Below are 20,481 nucleotides of genomic sequence, written 5' to 3' on the forward strand. Positions count from 1 at the left end.
TTCAAAACCTTGCCCAATCATCAGGGAGATGTGGGAGACTGCGTCTCCAACTTGATACCATTCGTGAATCTGTTCAGGGAGTACGGCATATGTAGCTACTCCTTGCCGACCAAGTATTATGCTGTCCGTGCTGATGACATATTTTCTTCCGTCTAGTCGTTCTTCCCATAACGATGCATATTCTTCATCTTTTCCCCCTTCATCATATTTCAGGGTACAATGCCATGGTCCTCTAGCCTCACGGCAATCTGGGCGTATGTAGTTTAACCATGGTTTCCATTCTGAATATTCTTTCCATATTTGTGATGTATTTTTGTCTTTGACTTCCATCTAATACACTTTGTCCAGCTCTGTCATTTCCTCTTCTTGGCTTACTACTAGTTATTGTCGAGCTAACATTTCTGGAAGTGTTATCCACACTCCTGTTGGCCCACAGTGTATTTTAGCTCCTAGTTTGCAGAGCACATCTCTTCCAAGAAGATTAGCTGGAGTGTCTGGGGAATAAAGTAGAGGTGCTTGCACTACTATTCCTTCTACAGTAATCCATTGTGGCTCGGTAAATCGTAGAGTCTGAGTTTTTTCTGAGAAGCCCACTGTCTTTATTGCTCTACGTGTGAGGGGAAGCTTTGCACCTTCTTTTCCAATACTTGTAAATGTTGCTCCTGTATCAATCAGGAATGGGGCCTGTACTTCATTTCCAATTCCCACCATAATTGTTGGTTCTTGTGCAGGGTGCAGTGAGGTGGTACACTGCACCAGCATCCCCTCTGGCTTCTCTAGGCCTCTTCACATTCCTCCTGGAGCTGGGCCCAGTGGGCTCTCTCCAGGTGGTACTGGGGCTTGTCCTTGAAACCCTGGTCCCATCCATTGGCCTGCCAATTTCCAGCTCCTTGTGGTGTTGCTGAAGATGCTTGCTGCATTCCTGACTGCCCTGCTCCTTGTTGAAACATTGGAGCAGGCATCTGTCCAGGCATCTTTTGGAGGCAAGTGGACAGAAAGATTGTGAAAGCTACTGGACCACTAGGGTGCCAATACTTTTGGAGGCAAGCGGACATGAGCATGTGACGTGATCCGAATACCCATGAGGCAGTTCCCCTCATTGTGCTTTTGATATGTCACATGTCCATGTTGTGCAAATTTTTGATTTTCACGTGACGTCACGTGACGTGGCCAGAATACATGTGAGGCAGTTCCCACTCATTGTGCTGAGTGTTTTGATATGTCACATGTCCATGTTGTGCAAATTTTTTATTTCGCTTATTTTGGGTACGGGGCTACACGTGACGTCACGTGACGTGGCCAGAATACACGTGAGGCAGTTCCCCTCATTGTGCTGAGTGTTTTGATGTGTCACATGTCCATGTTGTGCTAATTTTTTATTTTCACGTGACGACACGTTACGACACATGACGTGACGTGACCATAACACACGTGAGGCACTTCCCCTCATTGGGCTGAGTGTTTTGATATATGACATGTCCATGTTGTGCTAATTTTTGATTTCGTTTATTTTGGGGGCGGGGCTACACGTGACGTCACGTGACGTGGCCAGAATACATGTGAGGCAGTTCCCCTCATTGTGCTGAGTGTTTTGATATGTCACATGTCCATGTTGTGCAAATTTTTTATTTCGCTTATTTTGGGGGCGGGGCTATACACGTGACATCACGTGACGTGACCAAAATACACGTGAGGCACTTCCCCTCATTGGGCTGAGTGTTTTGATATATGACATGTCCATATTGTGCTCATTTTTGATTTCGCTTATTCTGGGGGCGGGGCTACACGTGACGTCACGAGCATACCCGGTGGGGTGCCAATACTTTTGGCAAAAAGTGGCTACTGAGGGTTTGGACATTTCATGTCAATACTGCAGTCATTATGGGATTTTACTTATTATTATACTGCATAAAACACAGGAGAGAAGCCGTGCCTGAGCTCTAGCGCACGCTGCGTGTGTGAGAGCTTGGAGGAATTTTAGGAATTCCCTATTCAAGTCTATGGGACGTTCCATCGTCGACTACGGGAAAACCGAAAGTTCCGTCGGAACGCCAAGACAAAAACTTTGTCCGGAGTAACGTCCTAAAGAACCTGTCCGAGTTTGGTGTAAATCACTCGAAAACCTGCCGAGTTATAAACCTCCAAAGTTTATAATGGAAGTGGATACGAAAAAAGGCCACTTTGAGCTTACGTACCGGGAATGCCGGAATTCCGATCGCTTAGAAAAGTAATAGCAACAAACTTCAGACCAGGGTCTACGACATATCCGAATTTGGTGCATGTGGCTCAAAAGCCCTAGGAGGAGTTACTCTTGATAAATTTTTGTCTAAGAAGAATAATAATAACTAGAATGTACATTTCCTTAAGAAAATGTGAATGGTGCTTGCACGTGGCAAGTTCCCCTCATCGTGCTGAGTGTTTTGATATATGACATGTCCATGTTGTGCTAACTTTTTGATTTCGCGTATTTTGGGGGCGGGGCTACACGTGATGTCACGTGACGTGACCAAAACACGCGTGAGGCAGTTCCCCTCATCGGGCTGAGTGTTTTGATATATGACACGTCCATGTTGTGCTAACTTTTTGATTTCGCTTATTTTGGGGGCGGGGCTACACGTGACGTCACGTGACGTGACTAAAACACGCGTGAGGCAGTTCCACTCATCTGGCTGAGTGTTTTGATATATGACATGTCCATGTTGTGCAAAATTTTTGATTTCGCTTATTTTGGGGGCGGGGCTACACGTGACGTCACGTGAATAGCCGGTGGGTGCCAATACTTTTGGACAAAAGTGACTACTAAGTGTTTTGACATTTCATGTCATTTCATTAAATTTTTTTCAAAACTACAGTCTTATGGAATTCTACTTATTATTATACTGCATAGAACAGTATTTTGGGGGCGGGGCTACACGTGACGTCACGTGAATACCCTGTGGGGTGCCAATACTTTTGGACAAAAGTGTATTGACTGGGGGCCAATACTTGTGGAATCATTGGATTGATAGTGTGGAGTTGATAGTTACATGTATTGAGAGTGTGCTTTACATCTACAGAGAGAACAAAAGAATTTTAAGAATTCCCCATTCAAGTCTTTGGGAAAAAAAAAACCCTTTGAGCTTCCGTAGCGGGAATTCCGGAATTCCGATCGCTTATAAAAGTCATAGCACACCTGTCCTCAACGAGCCGGTCGATTTGACACCTCATTCATGGGTCTAGGACAAAAGCTGCGGGACAAGTTACGCGCCGAAAAAGTGTCTGGAAGAAGAATAATAATAATAAGTATGCAGAATAACAATAATGATGTTTTTCAAGCACCATTAATAAGTATGCAGAATAACAATAATGATGCTTTTCAAGCACCATTAATAATAATAATAATAATAATAATAGTAAGTATGCAGAATAACAATAATGATGCTTTTCAAGCACCATTAACTAGATTTGTAAAGTTCATCGAGACAAACTTTGATGTTGGCTTTGACGGTGCAAGTATTCGCAAAGGCCAGTGCTTTTTGGAGGCGAGTGGACATAAGGGTTAGTGTTACTTTTGGAGGCAAGTGGACAGAAAGATTGTGAAAGCTACTGGACCGCTAGGGTGCCAATACTTTTGGAGCGGACATGAGCATGTGACGTGATCTGAATACCCATGTGGCAGTTCCCCTCATTGTGCCGAGTGTTTTGATATGTCACATGTCCATATTGTGCAAATTTTGGATTTTCATGTGACTTCACGTGACATCACGTGACGTCACGTGACGTGACCAAAATACACGTGGGGCAGTTCCCCTCATTGTGCTGAGTGTTTTGATATGTCACATGTCCATGTTGTGCTAATTTTTTATTTTCACGTGATGACACGTGACGACACGTGACGTGACGTGACCATAACACACGTGAGGCACTTCCCCTCATTGGGCTGAGTGTTTTGATATATGACATGTCCATGTTGTGCTAATTTTTGATTTCGCTTATTTTGGGGGAGGGGCTACACGTGACGTCACGTGACATGGCCAGAATACACGTGAGGCAGTTCCCCCATTGTGCTGAGTGTTTTGATATGTCACATGTCCATGTTGTGCAAATTTTTTATTTCGTTTATTTTGGGGGCGGGGCTACACGTGACGTCACGTGACGTGACCAAAATACACGTGAGGCACTTCCCCTCATTGGGCTGAGTGTTTTGATATATGACATGTCCATATTGTGCTCATTTTTGATTTCGCTTATTCTGGGGGCGGGGCTACACGTGACGTCACGAGCATACCCGGTGGGGTGCCAATACTTTTGGCAAAAAGTGGCTACTGAGGGTTTGGACATTTCATGTCAATACTGCAGTCATTATGGGATTCTACTTATTATTATAATGCATGGAACACAGGAGAGAAGCCGTGCCTGAGCGCTGCGCACGCTGCGTGTGAGAGCTTAGAGGAATTTTAGGAATTCCCCATTCAAGTCTATAGGACGTTCCATCGTCGACTACGGGAAAACCGAAAGTTCCATCGGAACGCCGAAACAAAAACTTTGTTCGGAGTAACGTCCTAAAGAACCTTTCCGAGTTTGTTGTAAATCGCTCGAAAACTTGCCGAGTTATAAACCTCCAAAGTTTATAATGGAAGTGGATACGAAAAAAGGCCACATTGAGCTTCCGTACCGGGAATGCCGGAATTCCGATCGCTTAGAAAAGTAGCGATAGCAACAAACTTCAGACCAGGGTCTACGACATATCCGAATTTGGTGCATGAGGCTCGAAAGCCCTAGGAGTAGTTACTCTTGATAAATTTTTGTCTAAGAATAATAATAATAATAATAATAAGCTTATAAAGGAAATCAGAATGTTGGCTTCTACAAAGTCAACATAATAATAATAATAAAAATCCTAACAAAAACAATAGGTTTTCAGCGCTTCGCGCTTGAACCCTACTAATAAAAATCCTAACAAAAACATTAGGTTTCCAGCGCTTCGCGCTTGAACCCTAATAATAAAAATCTGAGCAAATACAATAGTGTTCCAGCGCTTCGTGCTTGAACCCTTATAATAATAAAAATCCTAACAAAAACAATAGGTTTCCAGCGCTTCGCGCTTGAACCCTAATAATAATCTGAGCAAAAACAATAGTGTTCCAGCGCTTCGCGCTTGAACCCTAATAATAATAATAATAAAAATCCTAACAAAAACAATAGGTTTCCAGCGCTTCGCGCTTTAACCCTAAATAGTAAAAATCCTAACAAATACAATATTTTTCCAGCTCTTCGTGCTTGAACCCTAAAAATCAGAACGAATGCAATAGTGTTCCAGCGCGTCGCGCTTGAACCCTAATTCCATAATGACTGCAGTTTTGACATTGTCAAAACACTTAGTCACTTTTGTCCAAAAGTATTGGCACCCCACCGGGTATGCATGTGATGTCACGTGTAGCCCCGCCCACAAAATAAGCAAAATCATAAATTTTGCACAACATGGACGTGTCATATATCAAAACACTCAGCCCAATGAGGGGAAGTGCATCACGCATGTTTTGGTCACGTCACGTGACGTCACGTGTAGCCCAGCCCCCAAAGTAAGCAAAATCAAAAAGTTAGCACAACATGGACATGTCATAAAGTCTGATTATTTTCTGGATCATAATTATGCAGAAATATAGACATGGGTTTACATATATATGAAATAACAAAAATAAACATATGAAACAATCTTAAACAAAACTCCAAGCCTAAAATGTTTTAACCAAGCACCTCAGGCAGACTGATTCCTTGCACAACCATGGCAGCTATTTGAAACATATCAATTACATTTCCAAGATATTTGATATATTTATATTGATTACATGTAGGTGTGCAGAATCGTCTACCTCCCCTTCCACCTGAGAGCTGCTGGTACCAAGGAGGAGCTTAATATTTAAATCAGGTTCATAAACATATAACTTTCATAACATATAACTACAAACATAAAAAATGTATATACACATGCAGCATACCAAAACAACTATTCAAATAAAAACACTATTTTCACTGAAATAAAGCATAACTCTAACACCGAGGTGCCGACCATCTGCGGATCTGTAATATTCGGATCCGTTTTGAGCGTTGGATCCGTTACAAAATTTGAACTTGTGCGACTACACCGCATCCGATATGCCGACCGGATGTGATGTATTCCAATGTTGTCCAATCAGGTTCGTGTGCGCGAGGTGATAAGAATTATTGAAAAGTATTAATATTAACTTTAGTAATTTTTAAACTTTATCAAAAACAATCTTTTTGTTTTAAATACAATGTTATTGATAAAAAATAATAAATTATTAATATTTATATTGTATTATTTTTAATGTTGTGTCCATGTTTCCTCAAAAATTATTCGCGGTCTTTCTGGATTTATTGTTGCATTGTTTGTTTGTATTTACTCCTTCATCAATTCATTCATTCATTCATTCACCATGATAAATGTAGGGCGAATACAGGCTCTTGCTTTTGCTCTCCTTTACTGGAGACACAAAAGAAAACATTGCAAATCAGTGTGTATAAAACACTACCTGACTCGGAGAAAAAGTCTCGGTGAGAATCACCGTTTAGTGCAAGAGTTGCGCTTTAATGGAGAAGATTTTCGTGGTTATTTTCAGGTGTCATGATCATATAGTAATGGTTTTTCTGAGACCGCAAGAATTAGCTTCTCTCCCATGTTAATGTCTACACGATCATATTGCACATTCCATGTGACTGTCACTAGAGGCGAAATCCGACAGTCGTGTCCGTTTGTCGTGTGCAGTGTGAAGGCCGCTTGAGGGGGAACAAAGGACACGACCTGCACCGGCGTCCGCGAGGGAAACGAGCCAGCGTCAGGAACAGGCTAAGGGGACGTGCACACCGTGCTCCCTTACCTAGTATCCTGTTAGCCAATGTCCAGTCTCTGGAAAATAAGCTCGACGACCTCAGGGCAAGGGTCAAGTTCCAGAGGGACATTCGAGACTGTAACCTTCTCTGCTTCACCGAGACATGGCTGAACCCAGCGATACCGGACCACGCCATCCAGCCAGCCAAGTTTTTCTCGGTTTATCGCATGGACAGAACACTGGAGTCGGGAGGTGAGTGTGTCTGATGGTGAACAAGCACTGGTGCGAGAGCGCGAGCATCGTTCCTCTTACACGCTCCTGCACACCAAATCTGGAGCTACTGACCATCAAATGTCGGCCCTTCTATTTACCTCGGGAATTCAGCTCGGTCATAGTCAGTGCCGTTTATATTCCACCTCAAGTGGACACGGACACTGCAGTATGGGACTTACATGAGACACTAAAGCTACACCAAACACAGCATCGGGACGCTGCGCCCATTGTGGTGGGGGACTTTAATAGTGCCAACCTCAAACATCACCTGCCCCACCAGGGGTGAAAGGACACTGGACCACTGCTACACACCGTTCAAAAACAGCTACAAGGCACAATCACGTCCACTATTTGGGAAATCGGACCATGCCGCCATCTTACTCATACCTGTTTACAAACAAAGGCTGAAACAGGAAGCTCCAGTTCAGAGCGAGGTCGCGCGCTGTACTGACCAATCGGTGGCCGCTCTGCAGGACGCTCTGGATAACGCAGACTGGGACATGTTCAGGCGCAGCTCTGATGACGTCAACATGTTTACGAAAGCGGTTGTGGGATTCGTAGGGAAACTAGCGGATGATATGGTGCAGAAAACCACCATCAGAACGTTTCCCAACCATAAGCCGTGGGTGGATAAAACAGGCTATTTTATGAAACAACTGATGGAGCAAAAGAAACATTTCAAAATTATACTTTTTTGTAAGTTGATGAAGATTAGTTTATTAACTTTATATCTTTTATCTTTGACACGTAAAACACCCACGTTTGCACATCAATGCCTGTACTGGGTGTTTTAGTTGCAAACTTAAATGCAAGAAACCGATTTTATAACATCTCACCATTAACTGTTTCAAGTTTAAATGATCTATTGTGTATCAGAGTTATTAGAGAGAGGTTTTTGTAGAGGCACTGTGCCTCTACAAAAACCTCTCTCTAATAACTCTGATACACAATAGATCATTTAAACTTGAAACAGTTAATGGTGAGATGTTATAAAATGGGTTTCTGTAGATTTTAGGCTTCGTTGACAATGATTACATAGGGATATTCTCTCTGGAATTGGAAAACTTTGTCAGGCAGGATTTTTTTTCAGAGTTCCAGACGTTATCCATTTCAAACAAAGGGCTGTTGGTTGAGAAGCAATGGACCAATTGAGACTTTTATACCGCCCCTAATCTGCATGCCATGTAAACATTTCTTGTAATGTTTGGAAGCGCAAACGAACAACTTGGAAACGACACTAAGGAAACGGACGCATGTATGAAATTTTGAGCAAAAATAGAAGAGAGAGCAAGCAACAGAATATATTAAACAATGTTTCAATACGTATTGTTACAATTTACTGTTTACAATACAATACAATATAAACTTAGTAATATAAAATCAACTACGCAAATGCTTCTTCTACCCAGAATGCCCCAGTAAGCGGAAGTTGTGGCCCTTGACGTCCCAGTAGATGCTCCGCCCATTCAAATAGGAGAAGAGCACAGGCTGAGAGCACGAAGAAGGAGAACGGGGAAGCAGAGTGACTGCGACCAAGGGAAATAGCGAGCAGATGATGTTGACAGGTCCGTGATAAAATGAGTAAAACTTTGCGAAAAAAACACGATGAATTTATGTTCATACGACAAAGCTGGACGTCGCTTTTGGATCTTGGTAAGAATTTATTACCGAGTGAAGTGTACGATCGTCCTTAGACGATTTTTAATGTATTCCAATATGGTGGAAATAGAGAAGGTTCACCGTTGTAAAAAAAAAAAAAAAATGGCCATGATGGGGCCACCGCAAATTTATGAAAATATTTTCCTGTCGATTAAATGTACAATATTTTATGCAACTATGTGATGAAATACAAGAACAAAAACATCTTTTGGTAAGAAAGTTGAGAATGTATAACGTACATCAACGAAGAAAATGCAGACTTTTTATTGACTACGCATTTTGACTGCTTTGTCCTTGAAAGGACGAACGACCTTGCCAGGACTTAATGTGAAAACAAGCAAACAAAAAAAACGAATTAAAAGCAAAATATTTAAATAGTATTAAAATTATGTGCGTCATCAGTATGAACATTTGTAATTAAAATTAGTGGCTTTTGTTTTATTGTTTTGAATGTGCCGTTAAAGACGAAAGCATTCGTATATTTACACACACACATTATATATATATATATATATATATATATATATATATATATATATATATATATATATATATATATATATATATTTCTTTAGATGTACTTGCAAGTAATCATGCAAATAACACTGCAAATGTTATTGCTTGTATTTTTAATTTTTATGTATTCATTCAAGAAACATATATTTATTTAATTTATCTGTTTCTATGTGTGGAGAATATGTGACATGACTATCTTTTACTGTTTTTATTCAGAATTTTCTTCAATGTGAAATACCAGGGTGTTGGCTTTTAACCCTTAGTGGTGCTGAAAACCACCATTTCAGACTGTTTTAGTCTCAATTTTGTCTGCTTAATGGTTGTATGTAACTTAGTTAATTTCTAGACCCCAGATAAAAAGTAAAAAATAAAGTGACAAATTTGTTGACAATAAATGCGTATGTTTTACTAGTCAAGCTTACCCAATATTTTTCTTCCAATTTCCACACAGACATACCGTCCATTTGAATTTTTATATATATATATATATATATATATATATATATATATATATATATATATATATATATATATATATATATATACAATGTATATGAATCATATTAATATATATTTTACTTTTATGTATTCACACTGTATTCAGTGTCTTTGGTTTATGTTCTCTAACATTTAAAAATAAGTATATGAACACTTGCAGATTTTGGGGAGTGTAATTCTATTCGTTAATCTACCACATTAAAATGTTGAAATGTAACCTCAGTAAGTAAACTTATGTTGGGTAATTACCTTTTGACACATTTTCATACTGCCAAGGGCTGTCATCAGGACAACTATATTTTATTTACATTTAATTAACAGTGGTATAATGTTTGTCAATTCTATATGCAAATCTGAAAAATGAATGAATGCCAACTTTGTTAGATAATTAAAAAAAAAAACTTGTCTGCTAATTTGCTAATCTTCTATACAGGCAGACACCCCTGGTAAAAAGATGATGGAAGAATTCTTAGTTCCATAATATAACTATGTAAGTGTCTTTTATTTATTTATTTATTTTTTAAACAACAAGCTGTGTAAATTGTGGTTATCTATTGTTTTGCAACCATTATGACAAACTGAACAGATGGTAACTGAATGTTTGTTTTATACTTTTATATTTATAGGAATTTGTTCCACATACATGCAAAGTGAAAGGAAGTGAATGAATGGAAGATTCCAGTGTAAGTATTAAACTTGTGACTGATTAATTTAACTACTTATAGAAGGTAATGACCTATAGATACATATGTTAAGGAATTAATGAACTCTTATGGAATTGCATTATGCTGTCAGGTACAACATTTGCCATTGAATTTAAAGACATTTTGATATTTAATTTTGCAGCATTATAATGTTTTTTTGTTTTGTTTTTTCTGCCTGATGCAGTAATGCTTTCTGTTTTTTTGTTATTAGTGTGTACTGAATGTACTCTGCATGTGAACCTTTTTAGAATTACAAGTGATCACTGAAAAACATTAATTAAAAAGATTTTTTTGTTGGAGAATAAGCTGGAATTAAAATGATTAAATGAGGTGTATGTATCTAACATTTGCACTGAAATCACTATAGAAAAATATGAAGTGTGCATTTTTGAAGATTGTATTGAAAGCATTTATTTATTTATATAATATAAATGATATCATGGTATGTTAATATGAAGATTGACGTTATCCTTCATCCGGAGCTACATACAAAAGTGATTTAAAGTCGCTATCTATGGAATACATTAACACTGGTTAATTAGGTTACAGATTAAAATACCAGCAACTTAAAACTCTTTTTTTTTTCTTCTTCAATATACACACACAACCAATAGGTGCTAGTTTAAATGTATTAGGAAGAGGTAGGTCTTCACCAGTTGTTTGAAGATAGCCAGTGACTCAGCTGTTCAGACATTTACGGCAAGTTTATTCCACCACCTCGGTGCCAGAACAGAAGAGATGTTGGGACCAGTTGAGTACCGCTAGTAGCTTTGAGGGAGCGAGGTGCAGTTTTGGCTTTGTAGGCAAGCATTAGTGTTTTGAATCTGATGCGTGCAGCTTCTGGAAGCCAGTGGAGGGAGCACAGCAGTGGGGTGGTATGTGGTATCTTAGCCAGGTTGAAAACAAGCCGGGCAGCTGCATTTTGAATCATTTCAGAGGATGAAGTGTGTTCCTATGTAGACCTGGCACCAGCAAGTTGCTATAGTCCAGTCTTGAAATGACAAGATGTACAAGACTGAACATGTACCTGAGCAGCCTGTGTGGATAAAAATGACAGAAGAGAAAAACAGACATGAACGTGTCACATTAGCAACATGCGAGGAAAAACAGTTGATTGTCCATTGTTATCCCAAGGTTGCGAGCCATGACCGAAGGGGAGATGTTGTGTAAGGATATTGCAAGATCCTGACCTGGGGATGAATCACCTGGGATGACCAGCAGTTCAATTTTGCTGGGATTGAGTTTCAACTGATGAGCCGTCATCAACAATATGTCCGTCGGACATGCTGAGAGTTGAGCAGAAGCCATAGTACCTGAGGGAGGGAAGGAGAATGAAATTTGTGTCATGTGAGGAAATAACTTCATCAAGAGAATGAGTATACAGAGATAAAAGGAGAGGACCAAGTATTGAGCCCTGTGGGACACCGGTGGAAAGTCTGTGTGGAGCAGATGCCATTGCATCTCCATGTTACCTGATATGAGTGACCTTCCAGGTAGGAAGCAAACCATTCCCATGCTGATCCACCAATTCCAAGACTCCTGAGGGTGGACAAGAGAGTATTGTGGTTGACCGTATCAAATGCTGCCTAAAGGTTGAGGAGGATGGGGACTAAGATGACCGCTTTGCTGGTCTAGCAGCATGCAGTTTCTCCGAGACAGCCAAAATGGCCGTCTCTGTGGATTGTGCTGCTTTGAAGCCAGACTGGTTGGGATGTTGGAGGTTGTTCTGCAAGAGACAGACAATTGATTATACACAATGTGTCCAAGCAAAGAGAGAAGTGATACCATTCTGTAGTTACAGTCTGATAACTACAGCCAGAGCAGCTTACTTCAGGATATAAATAAATTTAAAGTAGTTGATGCATGACCAGATGTTCGGTATCTATTGTGATCATGGTGATGAAGGGCAGAAGGTCTTGTGAGATGGTCTGAAGCATAGTGGTAGTGTTTGGATCCAGGCAGTAGCATTGCGAGAATTGACAAGTTGTAAAATCTCTTCTGCTGCTACAGTTGAAAAATGTGAATGAAGGAATAGTGGAATCCTGGCTATGAAATGTAGGTGTGGTCAGGGCAGAAGTGAAGGTCTGGCTGATTTTCTCAATATTCTCATTGTGAAAGGAAGCATCAAAGTCTTCAGCCATCAAGGAGGATGGGGCAGGTGAAGCCGGGGGAGCTGAGCAGTGAAGAGAAAATGTGGAGCTTATGAGGATCTTGTGCAAAAGCTTCAAGCTTTTGATTGTAGAAGGAAATCTTGGTAGAAATCACATCTGAGCTTGGCCAGGAACATACTGTAATAGATGAGGTCTGCGTCGACTTGTGATTACTTTCCACTTTTTGCTGATCTTAGTTCTCTTCAATTGCTGTGCAACACAATACAGCCAAGGAACAGAGCAAGAAGTTTTCTTGGGTTTTGTGGACTCCCATATATACTTTTGTGCCATTTTTCTACTGTGTCTGGCTTTCTACGGGTTAAAAATAACACACCCATGTTGGGCTTGATGTGAATCACACTCCGGTTTTAATGAGTTTCAAAAGCAGGTGCTGTGTAACCAGACTTGAATACAAATATACACAAATTTACAATTGTTTGTGTATCTGTATAATTAAATTAGTAAGTGCAACATGCTTGTGCATTTCAGGTGGATGTCAGACAGCAGTAGGAGATATGAATGTTTTATTAGTCATTCAAATTCACATAATTTTTAACTGCCTGCTATTGTTCACAGGATAGCTTGTTGCATTTAAGTTTACTGGATTTACTCTGATACTATATACCAGAGGTATTCAACTAAAATTTAAAGAGGTCCAGTAAGAGAAAATTTCTTGAAGCAAAGGTCTGGAAGATCATAATGTCTAAATAGTTAATGTGATATATATCGTCGCTGTCGGGAGGAATCCTTGTATCTCCAAAACCATTATTTTTCAGGAAATTAACGTATTTCGCGTATTTTTTTTTTTGAGTTATTAAACATTGTATCGTTAAAGTTATACCTTACATTGCTATCATATACTGTTGTGTACCAACATTAACACATCATTTTCGCAAAGTCACGTTTTATCGGAGATACAAGCTTTATGACTTGGGAGCAGGGAGATACGAGATTATGCTGTCATTGATAAGAATGGTACGGACACAGACGTTGCTGCTGCCAGCAGTGTTCAAAAGTCTGCGGTCACATTGAGCCTTTTGACAAGAGACAAGGCTTCAATAGTTAAGCAAAGCTAATGACTGTAGTTACATACATCTTCCTAAACTCTATTTTAAAGGTTTAAGAGCTATAAGTGATGCAATACAAAACACGATAAGCTGATTAGGCTGTCTAATAGGTGGAAATTAGTCTAATCTGCTTGCAAACTTACCTTCGTGGCTCACGGGTTTCTTTCTGCACAGAAGCATTACAACTATCAATTTTTAACAAAACAGGCCTACTCAAATGTATCTAACCTAACTATTTTCACTTGTTAGTGTCCAAAAAAACAGTTTTTTACATGAACAGTGCCAAGAGAGGCATTGTCTATAAGTAGGCTGACTTAAAGTCAGTAAAATAATAATAAAAACAATAATTTAATAGTGGTATCCAAAACATTCAATTTAATTCAAATATTATATTATAAAAAACATTTTAAAACATCAATGAACATGTATAATAAGCAGTAATAAATAGTAATAAATAGATATTTAAAATCCATCAATAACACAGATAAACATAGATAAAATCATAGTTAAAGGAACAGTTCACCCAAAAAAATAAAATTAATAAAGGTCAAATTATCGTTTCACTACGTTATACGGCATGTTTACCTATAATAACGAGGCAAAAAGCCAGCCAGCTTGCTTAAAGTGATGAGCATGACGGCAAAGGCAGCTACTTGTTGAACGGTTTGCCTTGACATTGTAAGATACAATCCTATCTTATCTGCAATGCACAGGGTTTAGTCCACGTTGCAGTGGATTGTCTCGATACCTGACTGTCAAATCCAATAAATTCAGTACAATTCAAAAACCTTTTGACAATATTTATTGTCATGTAACATAGAACTGAACATATGTATGATTGTAGATATGTATAACGTTCTCTCATTAAATAAATAAAAGTAGGGCTACATTTCCACATAAAATGTGAAAATTGTGTATGTTTAAAGTGCTTAACTTTCCGTTTTATATCTCAGTGAGAGAACTGAGCTCTAGCTTGGCAAGATTTTAAACCTGGGCTTGAATGGAGTCAGGGCTATTCTAATACACATGTGGAGGTGCTCATTAGTGACCCTGGAACGAAATTTAGATTTGACTGTTCATTGTAGAGAAAGCTGCCTCGCAGTTATATGTAGAGCCAAGCATGGTCAGGATGTATAGGGCTACTTCCCTCAGAAGTCGCTGTCTTCAGATTTAAGTGGATATGTTTGTTCAAAACCTGTATATTTTGTCTCATAATGGCGTTTCACATTGCCACTTTTAATAAGTGTCACGGTTTCTGAACATATGAGACACACTGGTTTAATGTGAAGTGGGAAGTATGAACAGAAATGAATCTGTCCATTCTGGATTAAATTCTCTATTCTCGCTGTCTACTTTTCTTCTTTTGGAGAGCGCCATTTGTTCTTTATTCTCGCTTTCTCCGTCTCACTCGTCTGTTTCTCTCCCTTTCTCCGTCTCACTCGTCTGTTTCTCTCCCTTTCTCCGTCTCACTCGTCTGTTTCTCTCCCTTTCTCCGTCTCACTCGTCTGTTTCTCTCCCTTTGTTTTCTACATGTATCGCTATCTTTCTTTCACGTGTAACTTTACTCTAATTCTCTCTCATCTGTCTTGCACTGTTGAGTCGCAGGGTTTACTTCAGGAATGCACAGACTTGATTGCTTGAGTGGTATCACGTGGGATGGTTTAACTCGCATGCAATTGGTCTGTGCGTTTCCACTACCACTACCGTAAAGGTTGCAAAAGCTGCACCGGATAAAATAGAAGCGCTTCGTCAAGTTTTAAATCGTAACCTTTTGTTTTGGCTGTAGGTTCGGGTCCGTATTGGACAGCTTCTGGGTCCGGGCCCGTACCGCGGTCCACCTGTTAGTGACCTATGCTATATACAATTTACTCTGATCCCCTATCTCAGAAACTCTGTGCTCAGTCAGTAAACATAGTTCAATTGGTCAGTTCAACAACTGACACATATTTGTTAAACAGAGAAATGGTCTGATTATGGTATTTATAAAGACAACATTTACAGTGGTATTAAAATGATTAAAAACAAAATATAAAGCACTTTTTTGCAGTTAATTAACAAAAGAAACACTTTCGTCTGACTCTAATCAGTCTGACTTTAATGTACCTGACTTCCCAACTTGAACTTAAAAATGAACTTCTCAGGAGGAATTGAATTGTCAGCTAGCCAGCTATGTAGGTTGGTAAGAATGCTAATTACTGTACTGAGTTTCATAACAGCGTCAGTGAGTTCAACGCACCAGTAGCCACTTAGTAGACACACCAGCAGGCCTATAATAGTAAACATGCAGTTATAGTACCTTTTTATGATTACATATTATTTACATGATCTGACAGAGCAAACAAAATACATGGTTTCACTGAAGAATTTATTTTTTCCCACTTTCCACATCAAACATGCTGGAGTGGGAAAATAGTGTTCCTGAAAAACAATGCCTTGTTTGGTAGATGTAGCCCTGCCTACAATTACATGCAAATGACATACAAGTATAGACACTCTGGTGAGGTTATGCAAGTTTGCAAATATACAGTCTAGATGCAGAAGAATAAACCAAGCCTAACTGTCCCTTCCCATACAGAACAATGGCTTTTATTACAAATGATGGCTGGCTAGATTATTGCTATTGTTAACAGCAAGCTAGGCATCAGACGATAGCAACTAAGCTACTCACTGTTGTCCACTGTTGTTGCAGTACTGCTGTTTCAGTACCAAACACACTGCGAGATTGGTCCTTTTCTTTACTTTGTTTCCTGTAAATTCTGGTTTGGTAAATGTGGCACTGCCCATTACTGAATATGCTCATATTACATGCAAGAATTAAGGTAGACACACTTGTGAGCCCATGACAACCTGTTATGTTTGCAAATACACAACCTAGTCACAGAAGTTATATAGTCTTACAGTCTCAGCAGCCTAACGGAGAGTAATTGCTTTTTATTTCCCTTAGCATCTGTCAATTTGTGGGCGTTGTCATGAGATTGCTGGGAAAAGAATACTGCTTGGTAAGTCTTTGTTCTTGTTCATGTCCATGCGGCTTGTTGCAACATATGTCTGTTGTTGGAAAGGGCACTGGTTTCTGCTAACCCTACCATAGGAAAAAGTAGACATGCTTTAGTTAAAAAAAACAAAAAAACTAATGTGTGAATTTTATAGATATTCTTTTTATGATTTTTTTTTTCTTTGTTTTTGTTTTTTTGGGGGGGAATCTAATTTAATGGAATTCAAAACTACATGTGCAGCTAACACTAATTAAAAGACTTTAGAAATTTATGCTAATGGAGGTTAATTCGGCTGTAATTGGCTAAATATTGTGAATTTAGCGAATGTACGCTGGTACTCTTAGCATTTTCTAGGTCTTGAACCAAATAATCGAAGTCCAATGTAGGCACCTGTATTTACATTTAATAACCAAACATAATGTTAACAGTTACTTGCTAACTGTTAACGTGCTACGTGCTAACAGTTACTTAAATTATGGTCAACTGTTCTGTTACTCTTTAATTATAGTACCATATTGCTTTATCATTATTACATTTTTGACTATTTTATAATTTTTGAGATGAGACCAAAAGATTATATACAACCAGGCTATAGATAATTAATTTCCATTTTTTTCATGCATTTCATTTTACCATGTTTATTTTTGATTAGTTATATAATAAATTGATTAGTTTGAATTTCACATCAGAGGTCATTTTAAAACAATCATCTAGACAGATTGATTTCAGCTTTAATTCACTATATGAGAATTATAGTGAAGTTTACATACACTAAATTGACTGTTTCTTAAAACAGTCTAGAAGAGTCTATAAATGATTTTTGTAAGCCTATAATTGAGACATTGTGGTGATTCGGAATTAAATTGCGAAGTGCACTTGTTACTGAAAAATGCCCATCCTTTATAGTCTCTTTTTCTGTGCGTATTTGCCTTTGATATAATGGAAGAATCCAAGCAACTAATCCAAGACCGAAAAAAAAACTATGACAAGTTCTGTTCCTGCTTAGGAGCAATTTCCAAAAAAACATAAGGTACCGCAAGCATTTGTACAAGCAGTTGCATGGTAAATTATAGCCTAGGACCACACAGATGTTGCCCTGTTCCAGATAAAATCATAAATTTACTCCCTGTGATGAACAAGCTTGGGTACCTGATTGTTCCAACCCTTTCACCAGTTTGTTTGTTGTTGTCTTGGGGTTCACCTGAACATTTCAGGCCAAAGTATGTACATCTGACATTCAATTTTTGCATCTAAAGTATTGAGGTGTACATCATAAAACCTCGATTTGAATCTATAACAATTTGTAGATTGTAGTGGATAGAAGTGTGTCCAGGCAAAGATGTCCATGCACTTGCTACACCAGTCATTCAGGCAAATGTTTTGATAAAGTAAATTTAGAAACTAGTGGAAGGCTACCCCTATCATTTGATGCAAGATCATGCAATGCCACCAAATGCTTTAACTATGTTTAAACATTTAAACCTACTGAAAATCTGATCTCAACATTGGAATAAATCTGTGTCTTAGCTGTTATTTTGAAATGACCTCTAGATATGCTAACTGACTTAACATAAGAAACATAACACAATCATAAATAAATTAGTTTAAAATTTCAAGTATTCTGGAAAGGTATAGCTTAACAAATAACTAGATTATTAAATGACTTAACTTTATTATTATTATTATTATTATTATTATTATTTATTTATTTATTTTTTAAAATAAAAGATGTTAATGTTCAAATAGTAAATTTAAGAAATGTTAGTTCAGTGGTTAAGGTGTTCGACTACTGATCGGGAGGCAGACAGTTTGAATTACTGGACCACCAATCTGCTACTGCTCTCCTGAGCAAGGCCCTTAACCCTCAATTGCTCAGTTGTATAAACTAGATAAATGAAAGTCAGATAATGTCTAAGGAATGCCATAAATGTAGTCTTATACTGAATAAAACATCCATTTTATCAAAATAAGAATGTATTTTAAGTTTTTACAATGTTATTAGTAATTATCATCATTGGCATTTATGACTGGAAACACTTGCACATACTACATTGAGAATCTTGACATGGTCTGTCTTCAGAGATTTTATGTAACTCTTATAACTAAATATCATGGCAGTGACCTTTTCATATAAAATTTATTAAATCCAGTTACACACATTGACATGGCGCAAACCAGGTGTGTTTTATAATATGATAGGAGAATTAATGTATTCATTAGATAAAGCTAAATTCCAAGCTGCAGTGATTGCTAGCTATGAAAAGCTAGTTGAAAGTGTTTGTTTTTTTGCTGTTTTTGTTATTGCATCTTGTTGAATTAAGTAGTTGGTGTTAGTAAAACTGGAAAAAGAATACATTGTTTGAATAAGGTACTGTGCAAATTCCTAAAATTACATACAGAAGTTGTACTTATTGGCTGGATGTAATATATTGCTGTGAAAATGTTTCCATTAAAGGAATTTGGTGATCTGGTACTGTTGTACAAAGATTATTCAGGCCACCCTTATTCAAGTGGATTGACTAAGTATAATATAAAGTAATTCAGTATACTTTCAGTCAAGTGTAACATTATCTTCAAGCTAATATTTTTAATTTTAAGCTTTATGTAGATACATTCATTTGGGGCTTACATGTTTTCCCTTTTCCTTTTTGATTTCATTAAGACCCCTACTGGACAAACAAGTGGAGACTACAGCTTTGTCGGGAAGATGGCGGCTCTGATTTTTGATTTTGAATTTGCAAAATAACTTTTTGGTTTTGTTTTTAATGTAACTTTGATTGCAGTTGTATTCTGCTGGTAAATGTGTTTAATTCCCCCGTTATTTGATAATTTTTTTTTAAGTGTTTTTCTTTCAGCTATTGATTGTATTATTCTAAGTTGAATATACATCATTTAATATTTAAATAAAAATATAGTTTTGAACGATATTGATTTTCTCTCATTTAATTGGGGAAATGTGTCTTAAAATCTGAGTTAAGCTTTCTTATTAAAAAGGTAATGATTGATATTTGTTGTTTCTTAGGTTTTTAAGTAATTTTCACCTGGTTCACAAATAAAAAAGTTACCTGTTTTGCATACTGACAATCCTCTTATATAGTTATTGTTTTACAATCACAAACTTGTAATTTACTATTTAACTTTAAAATAAAATTTTGAGCAAGTATAGTCCCTTTAGATTTATAGCGCTGTATTTAAACAATATCTTTGTGGTTGTGCAAATATTAAAAAAATTTAATGGTACAAAACGATGCTCACAATGCTTTATTTTAAGACAATCTTGTGTATAGATGTCCTAAAATGGTGTCCTTCACAGTCCAAAGCTCTAAAATGGCTCCCAATGTCTGATTTCCTGTCTGAGCAGGAAGTGATTCTGTCCTGAAATTTTCCCATCCCCTGAAAACACAGATTAATAAAGTTTAAGATTACGCAATTGTACATTCTTTCTCCCTCCCTCCCTCTATCTATCTCTTATTTTTATATTCTTATTTTTATATTCATATATTCATATATATATATATATTCATACATATATATATATATATATATATATATATATATATATATATATATATATATATATATATATATATATATATATATAAATGAATGAATGAGGTATAAGTACATTTAATACATAGACTGAATACGTCGAAGACATTTTATATAAAATAAAAGGGGTGGGCCTTATTGTACATCACCTGAGTCTGGGTTAAATCGAGAGAACGTCAATCAAAGGCTAAAGCCTGCGCGAGCTGGGAAGGAGGTTTAGATGGCGGATGAGCCTTGGG

General features: G+C 37.8%; 1 long non-coding RNA gene across 1 annotated transcript; it reads left to right on the forward strand.

Moving 5' to 3' along the window:
* Nucleotides 1-8,343: 8,343 nt before the first annotated feature.
* LOC132851096 (uncharacterized) lies at nucleotides 8,344-19,618 on the forward strand. Its single transcript, XR_009649014.1, has 6 exons — nucleotides 8,344-8,358; nucleotides 8,513-8,756; nucleotides 10,210-10,266; nucleotides 10,403-10,459; nucleotides 16,642-16,696; nucleotides 19,356-19,618. It is a non-coding gene; the product is annotated as an uncharacterized LOC132851096 (long non-coding RNA).
* Nucleotides 19,619-20,481: the final 863 nt, after the last annotated feature.

This window comes from Tachysurus vachellii, chromosome 9, assembly GCF_030014155.1.
Source record: "Tachysurus vachellii isolate PV-2020 chromosome 9, HZAU_Pvac_v1, whole genome shotgun sequence".
In the NCBI taxonomy this organism is placed as follows: Eukaryota; Metazoa; Chordata; class Actinopteri; order Siluriformes; family Bagridae; genus Tachysurus; species Tachysurus vachellii.